Source organism: Triticum urartu, chromosome 5A (assembly GCF_056163025.1).
Source record: "Triticum urartu cultivar PI428250 chromosome 5A, HENAU_Tu73, whole genome shotgun sequence".
Classification (NCBI taxonomy): domain Eukaryota; kingdom Viridiplantae; phylum Streptophyta; class Magnoliopsida; order Poales; family Poaceae; genus Triticum; species Triticum urartu.
This window is the reverse complement of record NC_141877.1, coordinates 379,667,888-379,690,011: the sequence shown is the minus strand read 5'-3', so window position 1 is coordinate 379,690,011 and position 22,124 is coordinate 379,667,888.

The following is a 22,124-nucleotide window of genomic DNA, read 5'->3' as shown; positions in this document are numbered from 1 at the left end:
TATTCCAACTAGTAGTTGTAACATCCCAAATTTGCAATTTGGAATGTTATACACTAGATCATCATGCATATCATATTTTCTTGCATTATGGTCGATCCTAGAAATTTCACGCAACTCAAGGACCCACGGAGAGAGTTGGAGATTTCGTTATTTTCATATTTGAGTTCTCTCAAATTTTGGAAAAGAGGATCATTTGATTTATTTATTTCATCTTCAATTATTTTTCCAATATCAAAAATATGAGAGAGGGAAATAATATGACTTTTCCCAAATTTAGGAAAAATGAAGATTTAATAAATAAATCAAACTTTTGTTTTTCCGGTGTTTATTCGCATTTTATTTGGAAAGGGAAAAATGCGTGTTTTCAAAAATTGCATTTTAGGCCCGGAGAAAAGTTCTTTTTGTTCGGCTCATTTTTAGGAGTCGGAGAAAATTTACTTTAGGAATTTTGGAGTTCGTTTAGATTTTCTTTCTTTTGTTTTTCTGCGCGCGGAACTATTTAAAAAAAGAAAAGAGCAGCACCCTGCCTGGGCCAAGGGCCCAGCCGCCAGCCGCCCCGCGCGCCAGCCCCGCCGCCTGCCTTGCGCCGCCCCCTAGGCCGAGTCCTAGTAGGACTCTAGGCCGGCCCCCCCTTTTTTTGCTTGCCCCCTCCCCCAAGAAACCCCCCCTCCTAGTATAAATACCCAAGCACCCCCCCTCTCCTCCCCACACCAGCCCCGCCGCCCCAAGCAGCAGCAGCCGCAGCCGCGCTGCCTGCCGCCGCCGCCCTAGCGCCGCCGCCGCCTAGCCGCCGCTGCCCTTGTCCCGCCGCCGCCGGAGTTCCGCCTCGCCGGAGGTAGCCGCGCCTCTCTCTTTTTCCTTGCCTCGGTTCGGTTTTTCTTAAAAGAACCGTTCCGTTTCTTTTCCGTTTTCTTTTCCGGTTCTTTGTTTCGGTTCTTTTCCGAAAACCCTAGATCGGTTTTCGTTCTTCTTTCGGACCGTTCGTCTTAACGAACGTGATCACCGATTATTCCCGGTTAACGACGCTCGTTCGTTTAACCGTTCGTCTCTTTCTTTTCGTCGGATTTATTCCGCGATCGTGATCTCAGATCCGATCTTCGTTCTAGTCTTTCTTCTCGCTCGTTTATCGGAATCAGGTGATTCAAGCGCCTGGAGTTTCGTTTCGAAACCGCAGTTCCGTCTAATCAACTTGAACAAGCCTTTGCTACAGTAAAATTTGACCTAGTTTCAACTTGCTAGAACCGAGTTGTTTTCTTCCGCCGTTTGTTTTCCGTTTCTTTGTTCGGTTCGTTCTTTCTTTGCAACCGGAGTTCTTAAGTTGAACTTTCTGGTTCGTTCTCTTGTTCGAGTTCTACCTGTGCATTAGATGAGTACTTATTGTGTGCTTGTTGTTTGTCTGCGATAGATCACCCGGATTGCGCCGCTTGTTACTTCGAAACCCTAGGACTCGCGGATCATCAGCAAGGCAAGTAACACTTTGATCATACCTTTTCTACAACCCATGTTTTATTGCATTAGATCAATCCTCTCACATTGCATGATTAGGATCTAATTAAATTGTGGGATGGGAAGTAGATGAGGTAGTACCTATTACCTGTTTATTATCAAACCTTTGGGAGTTACTTCTACGTTTGCTTATTATGCCATGCTATGCCAGTAGACGTGGATTGGGTGAGTGATATCCATGACAGATGTGAGATTGATAATTAAGGGTTTATCTAAGGTGGCAACCTAAACACATATCTGGGTGGATTGAGGCACCTGGGGATTCCAGGACTTGCCTGTTTTTATTTTGGACCGCCACCCAGGCTCAAAGGGATCATGAGATTATTCATACTAGAAACTTCCGTGTGCAGCCACAAGCCATTATGGGCTCTGGCATAGTTGAGTAAGACGTGCGAACTCTTACAGGGTAGACTAGCAGATGTAGGGGAAAGTAGGTGTACCGGTCTATCCGTCGTAAGGTGCTAGCGCTTCTGAAAGACTGTGTCTCGGTCATCCGTCTTCTCAAACACCCTGTAGTGCGAGAAACCAAACGGAGGCGATCGAGTCTTGTGGGGAAAAGTGCGCAAACCTCTGCAGAGTGTACAAACTAATCATGATTAGCTGTGTCCCCGGTTATGGACAACTTGAGTATCTAGTACTTGAATATCATGTGAATCTCATCATGTTACTTCTAATTAATGTTGTTGGGTTTTAATTGTTCACTTAATTGGGATCGGAATGCTGTCAACCATTCTCGATGTTTAACAACCACCATGATAGTTAAATAAATTTATTCCTTTGCAGTAGGGAAAAACTGGCTTTACGCAAAACTGTAACCATAGAGCTTTCCACCAGCCATATATGCATGTAGTATAGCTGTTTCATTCCATTACTCTCTATGTGTTACATTGCCAGCATATTCCATGTGCTGACCCGTTTTCGGGCTGCAACTTTCATGTTGCAGACTTTTCAGACGACGAGTAAGGTGCTTTTAGGTCGTGGTTCTATACTCAGTGATGCCGCTGGAGTTGATGGACCCATTTATCTTCCGAGTCTTCCGCTGTTATCATTATTAGATGGCCTTAAGCCATATTATTTGTAATAAGTTCTCTTTGAGACAACGATGTAATAAGTGTGTGATTTCCACTCTGCTATAAATCCTTCGATGTACTGTGTGGTGTCAGCATTACTGATCCAGGGATGACACCGGAGCACACAGCACTTGATCCATTCAGGTCGGGTCGCTACAGTAGTGCTGATCACAACACCTCTATTAAAAGGCTTAAGGAAGTTATTTTCCCAAGGTTTGGAGTCCCTAGATATTTAATGACTGATGGTGGTTCACACTTTATTCATGGTGCTTTCCATAAAATGCTTGCCAAGTATCATGTTAACCATAGAATTGCAGCACCTTATCATCCTCAGTCTAGTGGTCAAGTGAACTTAGCAATAGAGAAATAAAATTAATTTTGCAAAAGAATGTTAATAGGTCCAGCAAGAATTGGTCTAAGAAATTAGATGATGCACTTTGGGCTTATAGAACATCATATAAAAATCCTATGAGTATGTCTCCTTATAAAATGGTTTATGGAAAAGCTTGTCATTTGCCTCTTGAGTTAGAACACAAAACATTTTGGGCAGTTAAAGAACTCAATTATGATTTCAAACTTGCTGGTGAAAATAGGTTATTTGATATAAGCTCATTAGATGAGTGGAGAACCCAAGCTTATGAAAATGCAAAACTATTCAAAGAAAACGTTAAAAGATGGCATGACAAAAGAATTCAAAAACGTGAGTTTAAAGTCGGAGAATATGTTCTTTTGTACAACTCTCGTTTTAGATTCTTTGCAGGGAAGCTCCTCTTAAAATGGGAAGGCCCTTATGTCATCGAGGAGGTTTACCGGTCAGGTGCCATCAAAATAAATAATTCTGAAGGTACTAACCAAAAGGTTGTCAATGGACAACGAATAAAGCATTATATCTTAAGTACACCTATTAATGTTGAAAGCAATATTATCCAAACTTTGGCACCGGAAGAGTACATAAAAGAGTCCTTCCGGAACACCTGGGAATTGTCAAAATAAGGAAGAAAGTAGTGCGATAAGCAAACGGACTCTAAAAAATATGCAAAAATATGTTTCATCAGTTTTGGAATATTTTATAAATTCGGAAATAAAGAAACTCCCAGGAAGTGTCCTCCGGTGGGCACAATACACCAGGGCGCGCCAGCCCACCTGGGACACCTCCCGTACTCCGTTTTTCTTCCATATGCCCGGCGCGCCCTGGTGTATTGTGCCCACCTGGGACACCTCCTGTACTCCGTTTTTCTTCCATATGCTTGTCCTGCAAAATAAAATTTCTATATATACTTTCTGAACCTGTTAACCACCATATCACGGAGAAAATCCTCTGTTCTTTTCCTTGTTGTGTCCGGTTAGGTTTATCAAGCTAAGCATCATGTCTTCCTGCTCCTCCAACCACATGGAAGAAGACACTTTGCTGACGAAGATCGAAACGAAGTTGAAGGAAGCAAAGGGAATATTACCTTCCATCACCATCACCATCTTCTTCACCACTAAAGGAGAAATGAGTGTCGGGTATGGGCACTCCCCTTGGCTTTCGCCAAGCTTGGGGGAGGTGACCCGGTTTCGTATCATCCCACTATCTTTTTGCTTTTACTTATCTTAGTGCAATCTTTTTCTTAGATGAATAAAGTTTAGTCCGGTCTTCTCTTCTTTTAGAAGTTGGCTTAGCAATCTATCATTATAATCATGTGCAAGTTATATAATAAAGTTTAGTATGAGTCTTTTGTTTTCTTTACTCTCTTGTTGCAAATAAAGAAAAGAGAAGAAACAAGAAAGAAAGGAATAAAGAAAGGATAGAGATAATAAAAAACATTATATACTAATCCTATGGTAAGTGATAGCACCACATAAGGAAAAGTATAAGTAAGAAAATTCTATTAGAGATTGGCAAACCTAGCATTAGTCAATGATGCAACTCATGAAAGAATTAATAAGGGTACAGAAGATCCACATATCAATATACCATCCTAGAAATCTTTTGTGATTGTAAGCCCTAATTAAAATATAATATGCCAAAATTGTTGACGTTGGACAAGGAAGACAACTTAATGGTTTATGTATGTTTATATTCACATAGAAGTCATATTGTCATAGCTCCTTCAACATGTGATGCTTTCCCCTATCTTTGCTAGCGAAAAATCTCGCACTAAGTAGAGATACTACTTGTGCATCCAAAAATCCTTGAACCCAAATCTTTTTCAAGTGGCCACCATACCTACCTAGGGATTGAACAAGATCCCTCAAGTAAGTTGTCATCGGTGCAAAAAGGCAATAAAAATTGCTTCTAAAAGTGTGAGATCATTTAGTGTATGTGAAAATTGAGCGTTGTATGAATTTGGATGACAAAGAATAAAAGAGACAGACTGCATAATAAAGGTTGTCATCTTAAGGGCAATACAATGTGATGTTCTTTTGCACTAAGGGGTTGAGCATGCAAACAAATAAGCGCATGGAAACCTCTGCTTCCCTCTGCGAAGGGCCTATCGTTTACTTTTTATGCAATGAGTCAAAAGTTTTCCTTCTATTCCTTTTTATTTTCTCTTTTGGCAAGCATCATGTGGCGAGGAAAGATCTAGGCACATATGTCTAGTTGAATATAGACAACATGAGTTATTATTGTCGACATCACCCTTAAGGTGAGCATGTTGGGAGGAAAAACTATAAGCCCCTATCTTTCTATGTGTCCGGTTGAAACATTTTGTTCATGGATACAAGGTGAGTGTCAACAATCATAGAAGACTATATGATGGTTGAGTATGTGGAATTGCTTTAAAGGCTCCGACATGTGACTCTTCCTTAAAAGATGATGAATTGTAGTTGCAAAGTTGACTGAGAACATAGTTCGTTGGTTTCTAATAGAGTTTTTACTTTATACTTCGATTATGTGATGAAATGTTACTTATTCATGGGAAGTATACGATACAAGTTCAATGATAAAAGTACTTTGTTTAATATTGTTGTTGTTATAATAATCAACATGATGCTTCTATTTCCGTATTTTGTTTTTATCGACACCTCTTTCTCAAAGCATGTGGACATGTTTTTCGATTTCGGTTTTCACTTGAGGACAAGTGAGGTCTAAGCTTGGGGGAGTTGATACGTCCATTTTGCATCATGTTTTATTACTGTTATCTTTAATGTTATTATCCATAATAATGCTTTTTGGAGTAATTCTAATGCCTTTTCTCTCATAACTTACAAGGAACACACCAAGAGGGAGAATTCCAGCAGATGGAAATCTGGACCTGGAAAAGTTACGACAGGCCACCTATTCTACACAACTCCAAATGGGCTGAAACTTTACGGAGAATTTTTATGAATTATTTGAGGAATATTGGAGCCAATAAACACCAGAGGGGGGCCACTAGGTGGGCACAACGCACCTGGGCGTGCCAGGCCCCCCTAGAATGCCCTGGTGGGTTGTGGCCTCCTCGGCCCATATCCGGTGCCCATATTTTGGTACGTAAGTGGTTTTGACCTATAAAAGTTTAGAAGAATACTTTCGGGAAGGGGCGCCGCCGTCTCGAGGCGGAACTTGGGCAGGAGCACTTTTGCCCTCCGGCAGAGCGATTCTTCAAGGGGAACTTCCCTCTCGGAGGGGGAAATTATAGTCATCATCATCATCACCAACAACTCTCCCATCTTTGGGAGGGAAATCTCCATCAACATCTTCACCAGCACCATCTCATCTGAAACCCTAGTTCATCTCTTATATTCAATCTTGTTACCGGAACTAAAGATTGTTGCTAGGGGGTGACTAGTAGTGTTGATTACATCTTGTAGTTGATTACTGTATGGTTTTTTTGGTGGAAGATTATATGTTCATCCATTATGCATATTAATACCCCTCTGATCATGAGCATGTTTGTTGTTTGCGAGTAGTCACCTTTGTTCTTAAGGTCACAGGATAAATCATGTTGCAAGTAATCATGTGAATTTGATATGTATTCGATATTTTGATAGTATGTATATTGTGATTCCCTTAGTGGTGTCATGTGAACGTCGACAAAATATCACCCACCTATTAAACAAGAAATTAAAGAACTGGTACCAGTTAAAGAAGAAACTATACTTTATAATGTTGATCTAGTTGTTCCTACTACTTATTTTGAGAAACCCCCTTTTCCTGTTAGGATAAAGGAACATGATAAAGTTGCAACTGTGGTTAACAAAAGCTCTGTTAGAACACATAAACCAGATGGAAAAATTAGAGTTGAACCTAATATTGCTATGATTAAAGATCTCTTAGAATAAGATGTGGATGGGCATGTTATTTACTTCTGTAAAGAAGCTGCTAGAATTGCTAAACCTTATATAAGAGATAAACATAGACCTGTAGTGGGCACACCTGTCATTTAAGTTAAAATAGGAGATCACTATTATCATGGTTTATATGACATGGGTGCTAGTGTGAGTGTTATTCCTTACAAGTTATATCAAGAAATTGGGGAAGACATAGCACCTACTAAGTTAGAAGACATAGATGTTACTATTAAACTTGCTAATAGAGACACCATATCACCTTGTTGGATTTTCAGAGATGTTGAAGTCTTGTGTGGGAAAACAAAACATCCTACTGCTTTTCTTGTTCTTGGTACCCCGCAAGATGACTTCTGTCCAATTATCTTTGGTAGACCTTTCTTTAACACAAACTGCGGGTGTTAGCTTTGGTGATGAGTCGCACGAGTTTAATTTTTTCAAGTTTAGTAGGAACCATCATGAAAAAGAATTTCCTAGTAAGGATGAATTAATTGGTCTTTCCTCTATTGATGTGCCACCTACTGATCCTTTAGAACAATATTTGCTAGACGATGAAAATGATTTACATATGCATGAAAGAAATGAAATAGATAATATTTTCTTTGAACAACATCCTCTACTTAAACACAATTTGCCTATTGAAACTCTAGGAGGTCCTCCTCCACCTAAAGGTGATCCCGTGTTTGAATTAAAACAACTGCTAGAAACTTTGAAATATGCTTATATTGATGAAAAGAGGATATATCCTGTTATTATTAGTGCTAACCTTTCAGAACATGAAGAAGAAAGATTATTGAAAGTTCTAAGGAAGCACCGAGCTGCTATTGGATATAGTCTTGATGATTTAAAGGGCATTAGTCCCACTCTATGTCAGCACAAAATTAATGTGGAACCTGATGCTAAACCAGTTGTTGATCACCAACGTCGGTTAAATCTGAAGATGAAAGAGGTGGTAAGAACGGAAATATTAAAACTTCTGGAAGCAGGTATAATCTATCCTATAGCTGATAGTAGATGGATAAGTCGTGTTCATTGTACCCCTAAGAAGGGAGGTATAACTGTTGTTCCTAATGATAAGAATGAACTTATTCCACAAAGAATTGTTACAGGTTATAGAATGGTAATTGATTTTAGAAAATTACAGAAAGCAACTAGAAAAGATCATTACCCCTTGCCCTTTATTGATCAAATGTTTGAAAGATTAGCACACACACTTTTGCTTCCTTGATGGATATTCTGGCTTTTCGCAAATACCTGTTTCTCAACCTAGTCAAGAAAAGACCACTTTTACTTGTCCTTTCGGAACTTATTCTTATAGACGTATGCCTTTTGGTTTATGTAATGCACCTGCTACCTTTCAAAGATGTATGATGGCTATATTCTCTGATTTTTGTGAAAAGATTGTTGAGCTTTTCATGGATGACTTTTCTATTTATGGGAAGTCTTTTGACGATTGTTTAAGCAATCTTGATCGAGTTTTGCAGAGATGTGAACAAACGAATCTTGTCTTAAATTGGGAGAAGTGCCACTTTATGGTAAATGAAGGCATTGTCTTGGGTTATAAAATTTCTGAAAGAGGTATTTAAGTGGACAAAGCTAAGGTTGATGCCATTGAGAAAATTCCATGTCCCAAGGACATCAAAGGTATTCGTAGTTTCGTAAGACATGTCGGTTTGTATATGAGGTTTTTAAAGACTTCTCTAAAATTTCTAGGCTCCTCACTAATCTTTCGCAAGGATATTCCTTTTGTTTTTGATGATGGTTGTTTAGAAGCCTTTGAAACACTCAAGAAACTTTAATTACATCACCTATTGTCCAACCACTTGATTGGAACTTGCCTTTTAAAATTATGTGTGATGCTAGTGATTATGCTGTTGGTGTTGTTCTAGGACAAAGAGTTGATAAGAAATTGAATGTCATTCACTATGCTAGTAAAACTCTAGACAGTGCTCAAAGAAATTATGCTACTACTGAAAAAGAATTCTTAGCAGTGGTGTTTGCTTGTGATAAGTTTAGACCTTATATTGTTGATTCTAAAGTAATTGTTCATACAGACCATGCTGCTATTAAATGTCTTATGGAGAAGAAAGATGCTAAACCTAGACTTATATGTTGGGTCCTCTTGTTGCAAGAATTTGATTTGCATATTATTGATAGAAAGGGAGCTGAGAACCCTGTAGCCGATAACTTGTCTAGGCTTGAAAATATGCTTGATGACCCACTTCCTATTGATGATAGTTTTCCTGATGAGAAGTTAACTGCAATAAATGTTGTTAATGGTACTCCTTGGTATGATTACTATGCTAATTACATTGTTGCTAAATATTTACCACCTAGATTTGCATACCAACGAAAGAAAAAATTCCTCTATGATTTAAGACATTACTTTTGGGATGACCGACATCTTTATAAAGAAGGGGTAGATGGTATTATTAAACGTTGTGTACCTGAGCATGTACTGGGACAAATCCTACGGAAATGTCACTCCGAAGCTTATGGAGGGCATCATGCTGGAGATAGAACTGCTCACAAGGTATTGCAGTCTGTATTTTATTGGCCTACTCTCTTCAAGGATGACCGTAAGTTTGGCTCTTCTTGTGATGAATGTCAAAGAATAGGTAAAATTGGTAATTGTCAAGAAATGCCTATGAATTATTTATTTTCTGTTGAACCTTTTTATGTTTGGGGATTTGATTACATGGGACCTTTTCTTTCCTCTAATGGGTATACACATATTTTGGTTGCTGTTGATTATGTTACTAAATGGGTAGAAGCTATTCCAACTAGTAGTGTTGATCACAAAACCTGTATTAAAATGCTTAAGGAAGTTATTTTCCCAAGGTTTGGAGTCCCTAGATATTTAATAACTAATGGTGGTTCACACTTTATTCATGGTGCTTTCCGTAAAATGCTTGCCAAGTCTGATGTTAACCATAGAACTGCATCACCTTATCATCCTCAGTCTAGTGGTCAAGTTGAACTTAGCAATAGATAAATAAAATTAATTTTGCAAAAGACTGTTAATAGGTTCAGGAAGAATTGGTCTAAGAAATTAGATGATGCACTTTGGGCTTATAGAACAACATATAAAAATCCTATGGGTATGTCTCCTTATAAAATGGTTTATGGAAAAGCTTTTCATTTGCCTCTTGAGTTAGAACACAAAGCATATTGGGCAGTTAAAGAACCCAATTATGATTTCAAACTTGCTGATGAAAAGAGGTTATTTGATATAAGCTCATTAGATGAGTGGATAACCCAAGCTTATGAAAATGCAAAGCTATTCAAAGAAAAAGTTAAAATATGGCATGACAAAAGAATTAAAAAACGTGAGCTTAAAGTCGGAGAATATGTTCTTTTGTACAACTCTCGGTTTAGATTCTTTGGAGGGAAGCTCCTCTCGAAATGGGAAGGCCCATATGTCATTGAGGAGGTTTATCGGTCAGGTGCCATCAAAATGAATAATTCTAGAGGTACTAACCCGAAGGTTGTCAATGGATAACGAATAAAGCATTATATCTCAGGTACACCTATTAATGTTGAAAGCAATATTATCCAAACTTTGACACCAGAAGAATACATAAAAGAGTCCTTCTGGAACACTCCAAAATTGTCAAAATAAGGAAGTACATAGTGCAATAAGCAAACGGACTCCGAAAAATCTGCAAAAATATGTTTCATCAGTTTCGGAATATTTTAAAATTTCAGAAATAAAGAAACTCCCATGAAGCTTCTTTCAGTGTCAAAACCGGTGGATCTCGGGTAGGGGGTCCCGAACTGTGCGTCTAAGGCGGGGGACACAATGTTTACCCAGGTTCGGGCCCTCTTGATGGAGGTAATACCCTACTTCCTGCTTGATTGATCTTGATGATATGAGTATTACAAGAGTTGATCTACCACGAGATCGTAGAGGCTAAACCCTAGAAGCTAGCCTATGATTATGATTGTTGTCGTCCTATGGACTAAACCCTCCGGTTTATATAGACACCGAAGTGGGCTAGGGTTACACAGAGTCGGTTACAAGGGAGGAGATCTACATATCTGAATTACCAAGCTTGCCTTCCACATAAAGGAGAGTCCCACCCGGACACGGGACGGAGTCTTCAGTCTTGTATCTTCATAATCCAACTGTCCGGCCAAAGTATATAGTCCGGCTCTCCGAGGACCCCCTAATCTAGGACTCCCTCAGTAGCCCCTGAACCAGGCTTCAATGACGATGAGTCCGGCGCGCAGATTGTCTTCGAAATTGCATGGCGGGTTCTTCGTTCTCCAAATTCTGAATACCTATCGAGTAGTGTTCGGCTTCCCATGAATGTTGCACTCCTTGGCTTCTGCGCCTAATAATGGCTATCCTCCACGTGTTGAGAGAATGCGAGAAGTCGGGGCATTTTTACACTTGCCACCCTAACCATGTGAGTAAATCGTCTATTTAAAGAGACGGGGATCCTCAGATCCAGATCACACCAGCCTCCCACAGCGAGTATCCATCGGAGCGCACCAGGAAAAAGTCCATCCCATCATGGCCGGCCATTGCAGCTCCTCCTCTCGCTCCCGTAGCCCTAAGCCAAGCGATTGGAAGACGTGTTCCATCCCCCACAACCAATTAGTAGAGTTACAGACCCAGGGGTTTCTCCCTCCAGCGTATATGGTCCCCGTTCGAGCCGGACTTGCCACTTAGAATGGCGGGGAGCAAGCGGAGAGCTTTCCCAACCCATCCATGGGGGAGCGGGTATGCCTTGTCCCTTACTTATTGAGGGGGGTTGGATTTCCAATCCATCCGTTCCTCCATAGGCTCCTGGAGTTCTACGGCCTCCAGCTGCATAACTTTACTCCCGCCTCCATATTACACATCGCTGGCTACGTTGCCCTTTGTGAGCTGTTTTTGGGCTACGAAGCTCATTTTGAGCTATGGAAGAGGCTATTCTGCCTCATAACCCGTACACAGGAGGGGTCAATATATCAAGTGGGCAGAGCCGAGATATGGCGCATCGCCGGGACCGGATACCTGTCTGGTACTCCGAAGAAGACATCCGAAGACTAGCCTTCGGAGTGGTTTTATATGGAGGACGTCCCTCTTCCGGACCCTATTCGGATGGGCCTTCCCGAGTTCGATAACACCCCTTTGAAGAAACACCGCAGCTGGCGCCCTCGGAGCCCCCAGGAGGAAGATAACAGAGAGGTCCTTTACCTAATGGGCTAGATAAAAACGCTGGCCAAATCAGGATTGACAATAATTGAGGTTATGTCACTATGTATAATGCGGGGGGTGCAGCCACTTCAATATCGGGGACAACCCATGTGGCACTTTAATGGAGAAGACGATGCCACCCGTTGCGGTCATAAGGGACCGGAGTCCGTCGCTGCTCTAGCAAAAATACTGTCCGATTTATATAAACGAGAGGAAGAGGAGTTCGTCCGCATTAAGCCACGGGATGGATTCTCCATGTACAACCCCCCAAACTGGGTGATCTGCTACTTTCTACTCCAGACCTTCCCGTATTCTTCATCATAAGTATTTACCTTGATATTTCATAGCAGGAACTTCGAAAAGCTGTGAGGGAGGTCCACAGCCCGTCTCCACAACCAGAGGACCCTGACCGGGCCCTCGTCCCCGGACTCGAAGAAGATTCGGATAGATTTGTGGAGCTCATCGACAGGACGTTCTATCAGTTAAGCTATGACGGTGCCTTGGTGGCCATCATAGCCGATTATCCCGGACTGCTCCCTGCATCGCATGTAAGTAAAACCGGAGTCCCAACTTCTGAGAAGGATCCCTATTTTTCGCACCTCACCTACCGCACACATATGGTGTCTTACAGGGAAGGCCCTCGGGACGCCATGCCGAACCCGCAGTGACTCACCAACAAGGGGCACCGAAGCCGGGTAGGCTTAAAAGGAAGTCGGTTAGGACTGAGACGCCGTCGCAGAGGTATGAAAAAGAACCCCGCTCTGTGGTTGTTGTCTTTTAAAATATAATAACGTCCATGGTTCCTGGCAGGAAAAACGCTCGCCGGACCATATGCGGAGAGCCTGCTGGCCAAGCCTCCAGCAGCCGGGCTCCAGAGCCGGACTTAGAGGCAGATGCTAACATGGGGCCAACACCGGATGTTCCTCCTACAGAGGATGCGTATAGGCTGTCTGCTACGAATTCTAATGTGGAGAGTGCCATGAATCACAGGCGTCGCCGGGCCGTACTCCGTGACGCTTGTTTCTCTCAAGAGGCGTTTGATGCCTTCAACTCAGGAGCCACGGACCAGTATGTGAAGGATATACGGGTAAGAAAATCTAATAATTATGTATATCAGTAGCCCCTGAGACTTGAAACAGTTGGCACAACTGATTTAAGGATCATTGTTTGCGTAGGTTCTTACGGAGAAGAGTACCCAGTTGCGGGCCGCAGTTACGGGCCGCTGGAGGAGTGCAAAGCCCAGCTACGGGCCGCAGTTGCCGCAATGAAGGAGTCTGAGAAGGCCCCATCTGGTAACACTTGTTTCTATCTAAAAGAATGACATGTACCAGTTAGTATTCGACATGCATGCAAATCTAACAATAGATTCTGCAGATGATCCCAGAGTGAATCCGGAGGTCGTACGAGGGGATGAGCAACATGCTCAACGACAGGTAAAGGCTGGCGAGCGCGTGCTTACGCAGGTTAGGCGGGAGAAAAATGATCTCCAAGATGCCAATACCCGACTGGGCGTTGAACTGAAAGATGTTCGGGCCCAGCTTGCTGACTCCGTAAAGGAGAATAAGAGGCTTCGACGCGGCATTTTTAGTAAGTGCTTGAATGAACTTTTATAGAGTTCGGCGAAGAAAGCGGCTAACAGAGTTATATCTGTAGGTATGCTGACGGGTCGTCCCGCAGAGGAGATGCCCCGGTCTGTGGGATCCGGTCTGCGGGTGATCTTCTGCAAGAGCTCTCACAACTGCACGAACACGTTCGGTAGGTGATGCAGGGCATTGCCCAGGCCTTGTGGCCATCCACCTCCCTGCCAGGAGGCATGGGGGATCTTGTAGAGATGCTCAAGGGAGCGCAGCGGCGCTTCCGATTATGGAAGATATCAGCCTGCCGACAAGGTGCAAGGGAAGCCCGGGCCACGGTGAAGACAGGATATACCAAGGCTGACCCGAACCACATGGCCGAGGTCGGACCTGTGGGGTCTGATGGGAAAGAGATTCCTGTCAGTTTGGTGTATGACCAGGTGAAATTAACTGCAAAGTATTCCCAACAGGATTGTAGGCTAGACAGCCTGTTGGATGGTATAGAAGAAGAATTTAGGCAGTGTAAGTGTCTGTGTACTTCAAGTGACATATATTGTCCCTAGCCGGATTGTAAATCATTTGTCATGGCAGACCTTTTCGCTTCAACCTCTGGACCCGACAGTCCGAAGTGTATCCGAATACCTGCTCAGTTATGTAAAAACCGGGGTACGCGTGGAAACAAGGCGTAGGAGTCATAAGTTCTTGAACAGACAAGTACCCAAGTAGCTATGTTATATTACATGGATAGTAAGAAACATCTTCCAGGGAGAATAGCTCCATTAAGGGTTCCTTTCCCTGGGTACGCATGCATTAATGTGTATGTCCGAACTGCGAGAAGAGACGCAGGATATAAACATCTGGGGACATGTATTACAATAAATAAAAGTCATCTTTTGTTCACTGACCGAATATTCCGTTAAGAACGCTAGCCTTCGGCTTCACCCAGTCTGAGGTACACATCCAGCTGACCCGGCAGTAACAATCGCAGAGGTGCTCCCCTTATGCCCTACCCAAATTAACGGGACCGTAGGGCATAAACACAAGAGCCAGGCAGCCCAGCTTGGCCAAAACTTAAGTCATATCGATGCATATAAGGGCGAAGAAAAGGTACATGTGGAAAAGTAACATATGTGCGGGGGGCATAGAGCCCGGAACATAGTTATATTAAGCTTCTGTATAAGAAGCCCCCGGGTATAATGAGCACACCTAGCGTGTCAAGATTGTGTAGTCAAGACACAATTTAACCTTTTAAGGCCATGAAGAAAAAAGGGAAGAAGGAAAGAAAAGACAGATAATGGATATATAAAAAATAGACGGAGGTAAGGAGACGAACGCAGAGTCTGGTATTAGGCGTAGAACGTTCTGAGTCTGGCTGCGTTCCATGGGTTTGGCTCGAGTCAATTGTCTGATGCGTCCCGCAGACGGTACGCTCCACTGGTCAGAAATTTTTCAATAACGAAGGGACCTTCCCATTTGGGCTTGAGCTTTTCCTTTTTCTTCTCCGGTAGGCGTAGAACGAGTTCGCCAACGTTATAAGTTTTGGCCCGTACTTCTCTGCTTTGATACCGCCGAGCTTGTTGCTAATAGAATGCGGAGCGGGCTTTTGCAATGTCACGCTCCTCCTCCAGGGCGTCCAAACTGTCCTGCCGATCAAGCTCGGCTTCTTTCTCTTCGTACATGCGCACTCGAGGTGAGTCATGAATGATGTCACAGGGCAGTACCGCCTCTGCACCGTACAACATAAAGAACGGTGTGTATCCGGTAGTGCAATTCGGCTTGGTCCGCAGCCCCCATAGTACGGAGTCAAGCTCCTCCACCCAGTGCATATTTGATTCCTTCAAGGATCGCACTAATCTGGGTTTAATACCGCTCTTGATAAGACCATTTGCTCGCTCGACTTGACCGTTAGTTTGCGGGTGATAGACAGAGGCATAATCGAACTTAATGCCCATGTTGCCGCACCAAGTTTTTACATCGTCGGCTGTAAAGTTCGAGACGTTATTGGTTATGATGTTGTGGGGGACGCCATAACGGTGTACAACCCCAAATATGAAGTCTATCACTGGTCCAGACACGGTCGTTTTAACTGGTTTGTCTTCTATCCATTTGGTGAATTTATCCACCATGACCAATTGGTATTTTTTTCTTATGGCTTCCCCCTTTAAGGGGTCCGACCATGTCAAGCCCCCAGACCACAAAGGGTCAAGTAATTGGGATTGTTTGGAGAGCAGTATGTGGCATATGGCTTTGGTTTGCAAAAAGCTGGCAACCGACGCAACGTTGAACGAGGTCCTGTGCGTCTGCTCGGGCCGTCGACCAGTAAAAACCTGTACGGAAGGCCTTGCTTACAAGGGCCCGAGCTGCGGCGTGGTCGCCGCCAAGTCCAGCATGAATTTCTGCCAAAAGTTGTCGTCCTTCCTCTTCGGAGATGCACCTTTGAAGTACTCCGGTAGCGCTTTTCTTATAAAGCTCTCCCTCATGGACCTTGTAGGCTTTAGACCGCTGCGCAATGCAGCGTGCCTCGTTTGGGTCATCAGGGAGTTCTTGCCTAGTTAGGTAAGCCAAGAAGGGTTCTGTCCACGGGGCGATGACAGCCATAATCACGTGGGCCGAAGATGTTATTTCGGTGGCAGAGCCTCCGATTACATCAGAGTGTTCGGGGTCTGGTGTTGTGGCCGGATCAGGACTATTTTTGTCGGTCTCCCCTTCCCACACCACGGATGGCTTAAACCGCCTTTCCAAGAAGATATTAGGTGGCATAGGGTCGAGCTTAGCACCGATGCGGGCGAGGATATCTGCCACTTGATTGTTTTCTCGGACCACATGGTGGAATTCGAGGCCCTCAAACTGAGCTGACATTTTGAGGACGGCGTTGCGGTAAGCCGCCACTTTTGGGTCCTTGGCATCAAAGTCCCCATTTATTTGAGATATTGCGAGGTTCGAATCCCCCGCACCTCTAGGCGTTGAATTCCCATGGAGACTGCCATCCCGAGACCATGCAACATGGCCTCATATGCTGCTGCATTGTTGGAGTCCGTGTATAATATTTGGAGTACATATTGGAATGAATCTCCGGTGGGGGGTGTCAGGACGACGCCTGCCCCCAGACCAGCCAGCATCTTAGAGCCGTCAAAGTGCATGATCCAATTGGAGTATGCGCCATACTCTTTAGGGAGTTCGGCTTCCGTCCATTCGGCGACAAAATCAGCCGGTACTTGTGACTTAATGGCTCGCCGTGGTTTATATGTTATGTCGAACGGGAGGAGCTCGATGGCCCATTTAGCAATCCGGCCCGTGGCATCGCAGTTATTTATTATGTCGTTGAGTGGTACTTCGTAGGCCACCGTAATTGAACACTCCTGAAAGTAGTGTCGTAGTTTCCGGGATGCCATGAAGACCGAATTTGCTATCTTTTGATAATGTGGGTACCGTGATTTGCATGGAGTGAGGACGGTGGATACGTAGTATACCGGCTTTTGAAGCGAGAACTTATGTTCGTCCGTCTCTCGTTCGACGACGAGCACTGCGCTTACAACTTGGCGTGTTGCCGCTATATATAACATCATTGGTTCACTGACATTTGGCGTGGCCAAGATTGGGTTGGTGGCCAATGTGGCTTTTATTTCTTCCAATCCGGCCGTGGCCGCATCCGTCCACTCAAAGTGTTCGGTGCGTCAAAGAAGGCGATAAAGAGGTAGTGCCTTTTCTCCTAATCGGGAGATAAAGCGGCTTAAGGCAGCCACGCATCCAGTTAACTTCTGGATTTGCTTGAGGTCTATTAGGATAGCCAACTGTGACAAAGCTCGGATTTTAGCCGGATTTGCTTCAATTCCTCTATTGGAGACGATGAAGCCCAAGAGCTTTCCGGCGGGCACGCCGAAAACACATTTTTCCGGATTGAGCTTGATGTCATATGCTCGGAGGTTGTCGAACGTGAGCCTCAAGTCGTCTATTAAGGATTTGACGTGTCTTGTTTTAATGACCACATCGTCTACGTATGCCTCCACTGTTTTGCAGATTTGTGTTTCCAGGCATGTCTGAATCATGCGTTGATAGGTTGCACCGGCATTTTTGAGCCCGAAAGGCATGGTGTTAAAACAGAAGGGGCCGTATGGAGTGATGAATGCCGTGGCGGCTTGATCGGGTTCTGCCATCTTAATTTGATGGTATCTGGAGTATGCGTCGAGGAAGCACAATGAGTCGTGTCCTGCGGTAGCGTCGATAATTTGATCGGTGCGTGGGAGGGGGAAGGGATCCTTGGGGCAAGCCTTGTTAAGGTCCTTGAAATCGACACATAGGCGCCAGGATTTGTCCTTCTTTGGTACCATCACCGGGTTTGCTAGCCAGTCCGTGTGTTTTATTTCTCTAATGAATCCGGCCTCGAGTAACTTGGCTAGCTCTTCTCCCATGGCTTGTCGCTTAGGCTCAGAGAAACGCCAAAGAGTCTGCTCGACCAGCTTGAACCCCTTTAGAATGTTAAGGCTATGCTCGCCAGCCTGTGTGGGATTCCTGGCATGTCTGAAGGATGCCAGGCGAAGAAGTCCCAATTCTCGCGCAAGAACGCCCGCAGTGTGGCATCTATTGTGGGGTTCAGCTGTGCCCCGATGGATGCTGTTTTTGTAGGGTCCGTTGGGTGGACCTGGAATTTAACTATTTCGTCCGCTGGTTTAAAAGGGGTGGACTTGGGTCTTTTATCGAGTATCACGTTGTCCCTGTCCACCGTGGAGCGCATCGCAGTTAGTTCTTCGGCCGCAAGGGCTTCGGATAACGCCTCGAGGGCTAGTGCGGCGGTTTTATTTTCGGCGCGGAGTGCTATGTCCGGATCACTAGCCAGAGTGATGATTCCATTGTGCCCGGGCATTTTGAGCTTCATGTACCCATAATGGGGTATAGCTTGGAAGATCGTGAATGCCTCCCGCCCTAAAAGGGCGTGGTATCCGCTACTGAACGGGGCCACTTGGAATGTGATTTCTTCGGACATATAATTCTCCGGCGTGCCGAATACCACAACTAGTGTGATTTTTCCCGCACATCGTGCCTCTCGACTAGGGATGATTCCTCTGAAGGTCGTGCTTCTTTCCTCAATGCAGCTCTTGTCTATTTCCATTTTGCTAAGAGTTTCCTCGTAGATGAGGTTTAATCAGCTGCCACCGTCCATGAGCACTTTAGTAAGCCGGAAGCCGTCCACAATTGGACTAAGGACCAAAGCGGCTGGTGCTCGTGCTGTTCGGAATTGAGGTTCGTCACTGACATTGAAGGTTATGGCCGTGTCATTCCATGGATTTATTGTTGCAACGTGGCAGACTTCGGCAAGGCTGCGGAGTGTTCGCTTGCGCCTATTATTTGAGGCGAAGGTCTCGAAGACTGTCAATACTGTATTGTTATTTTCCACGGGATGGTGCTCTATTGTATTGTTGATGAGGATATCCTCGCCGCTCTTGGCCACCTGCCGGAGTATCCAACATGCTCTAAGTCAGCAAAGTGTGTTATGTCACGGCGACTTTTGGCATTGAGGATTCCCTTGTCCGTGCAATTATTGCAAAAGAATGAAATTGCGTCTTCCTCGCGACAGTCCTTGAGCTTGCTTATTACAAGGAGGAATTTGGCCCAATAGTGATGTACTGTCTCTTGGGGCTCTTGTCTAATGTGGGAAAGATCACTTGAGTCTGGGTGGGTGGGTAGATTTAGGTCCGAACCCTGACCCGATCAGAGACCCAGGGGCAGAGGAGTTTCCGAGCTTGGTAGTTCGGACTCCGGGATGTTGCCCAATAGTTCTGGCCCGCTGTCTGATTCTAGGTTCGAAGCTTGGGCCATGTCCTCCCATGGACGGGTATCCGGCTCGGAGAGCTCGGGAATCCGGACACAGTTTGTCTTCAAAATAGAGGAAGAATTGCTAAATTGCTCCTCCACCACCGCTATCTGATGGGTGACCGACGGATAGTTAATCTCCCTTTGGTCGGGTTTAAGCCCAATCCGATCATAGTCCATTGCGACTCCCAGGGCGGCGATGCGATCCAAGAGCTCGTTTAGGGAAGAGATCTCTATTGGATCTATCTGCTCGGCGAATCCCGAGCCGACGTGGAGGCTGTTTTTGATGACCCGAGAAGTCATCATCGGTGAGATGGCCGAACGGGCGGTCATGACGAAGCCGCCTAGTCGGAGCGTTTGGCCTACAACAAGGGCTCCCCCCGAGGTAATGTTGTCCTTGACAACAAGATGACCCATCAAGCCTTATCGTGGCGGCACAGTGGAACTCTCAATGAAAGCACCAATGTCGGTGTCAAAACCGGTGGATCTTGGGTAGGGGGTCCCGAACTATGCGTCTAAGGTGGATGGTAACAGGAGGCGGGGGACACAATGTTTACCCAGGTTCAGGCCCTCTCGATGGAGTTAATACCCTACTTCCTGCTTGATTGATCTTGATGATATGAGTATTACAAGAGTTGATCTATCACGAGATCGTAGAGGCTAAACCCTAGAAGCTAGCCTATGATTATGACTGTTGTCGTCCTACGGACCAAACCCTCCAGTTTATATAAACACCGGAGGGGGCTAGGGTTACACAGAGTCGGTTACAAGGGAGTCTACATATCCGAATTACCAAGCTTGCCTTCCACGCAAAAGAGAGTCCCACCGGGACACGGGACGAAGTCTTCAATCTTGTATCTTCATAATCCAACAGTCAGGCCGAAGGATATAGTCCGGCTGTCCGAGGACCCCCTAATCCAGGACTCCCTCAGCGTCCCCTGGTGGGCACAATACACCAAGGCGCACCAGGCTTACCTGGCACGCCCAGGTGGGTTGTGCCCACCTGGGACACCTCCCGTACTCCGTTTTTCTTCCATATGCCTGTCCTGCAAAATAAAAATTCTATATATACTTCCTGAACCAGTTAACCACCATATCACGGAGAAAATCCTCGGTTCTCTTTTCTTACTGTGTCCGGTCAGGTTTATCAAGCTAAGCATCATGTCTTCCTGCACCTCCAACCACATGGAAGAAGACGCTTGGCTGATGAAGATCGAAACGAAGCTGAAGGAAGCAAAGGGCAAAATTACCTTCTTCATCACCACCACCATCTTCTTCACCACTAAAGGAGAAATGAGTGTCGGGTATGGGCACTCCCCTTGGCTTCTGCCAAGCTTGGGGGAGGTGCCCCGGTTTCGTATCATCCCACTATCTTTTTGCTTTTACTTATCTTAGTGAAATCTTTTGCTTAGATGAATAAAGTTAGTTCAGTCTTTTCTTCTTTTAGAAGTTGGCTTAGTAATCTATCATTATAATCATGTCCAAGTTGTATAATAAAGTTTAGTATGAGTCTTTTGTTTTCTTTACTCTCTTGTTGGAAATGAAGAAAAGAAAAGAAACAAGAAAGAAACAAATAAAGAAAGAAAGGATAGAGATAATGAAAAAGATTATATACTAATCCTATGGTAAGTGATAGCACCACATAAGGAAAACTATAAGTAAGAAAATTTTATTAGAGATTGACAAACATAGCATTAGTCAATGATGCAACTGATGAAAGAATTAATAAGGGAAGAGAAGGTCCACATATCGATATACTATCCTAGAAATCTTTTGTGATTGTAAGCCCTCATCAAAATATTATATGCCAAAATTGTTGACGTTGGACAAGGAAGACAACTTAATGGTTTATGTATGTTTATATTCACATAGAAGTCATATTGTCATAGATCCTTCAACATGTGATGATTGACGCCTATCTTTGCTAGCCAAAAATCCCGCACTAAGTATAGATACTACTTGTGCATCCAAAAACCCTTAAAGCCAAATCTTTTTCAAGTGTCCACCATACCTACCTATGGATTGAACAAGATCCCTGAAGTAAGTTGTCATCGGTGCAAAAAGGCAATAAAAATTGCTTCTAAAAGTGTGTGATCATTTAGTGTAAGAGAAAATTGAGCGTTGCACGAACTTGGATGACAAAGAATAAAAGCGACAGACTGCATAATAAAGGTTGACATCTTAACAGGCAATACAACATGATGTTCTTTTGCACTAAGGGGTTGAGCATGCAAACAAATAAGCGCATGGCAGCCTCTGTTTCCCTTGCGAAGGGCCTGTCCTTTAATTTTATGCAAAGAGTCAAAAGTTTTCCTTCTATTCCTTTTTATTTTCTCTTTTGGCAAGCATCATGTGGTGAGGAAAGATCTAGGCACATATGTCTAGTTGAATATAGACAAGATGAGTTATTATTGTTAACCTCACCCTTGAGGTGAGCATGTTGGGAGGCAAAATTATAAGCCCCTATCTTTCTATGTGTCCGGTTGAAATGTTTTGTTCATGGATACAAGGTGAGTGTCAGCAATCATAGAAGACTATACGATGGTTGAGTATGTGGACTTGCTTTAAAGGCTCCGACATGTGACTCTTCCTTAAAAGATGATGAATTTTAGTTGCAAAGTTGACTGAGAACATAGTTTATTGGTTTCTAATAGAGATTTTTCTTTATACTTCGATTATGTGATGAATTGTTACTTATTCATGGGACGTATATGATAAAAGTTC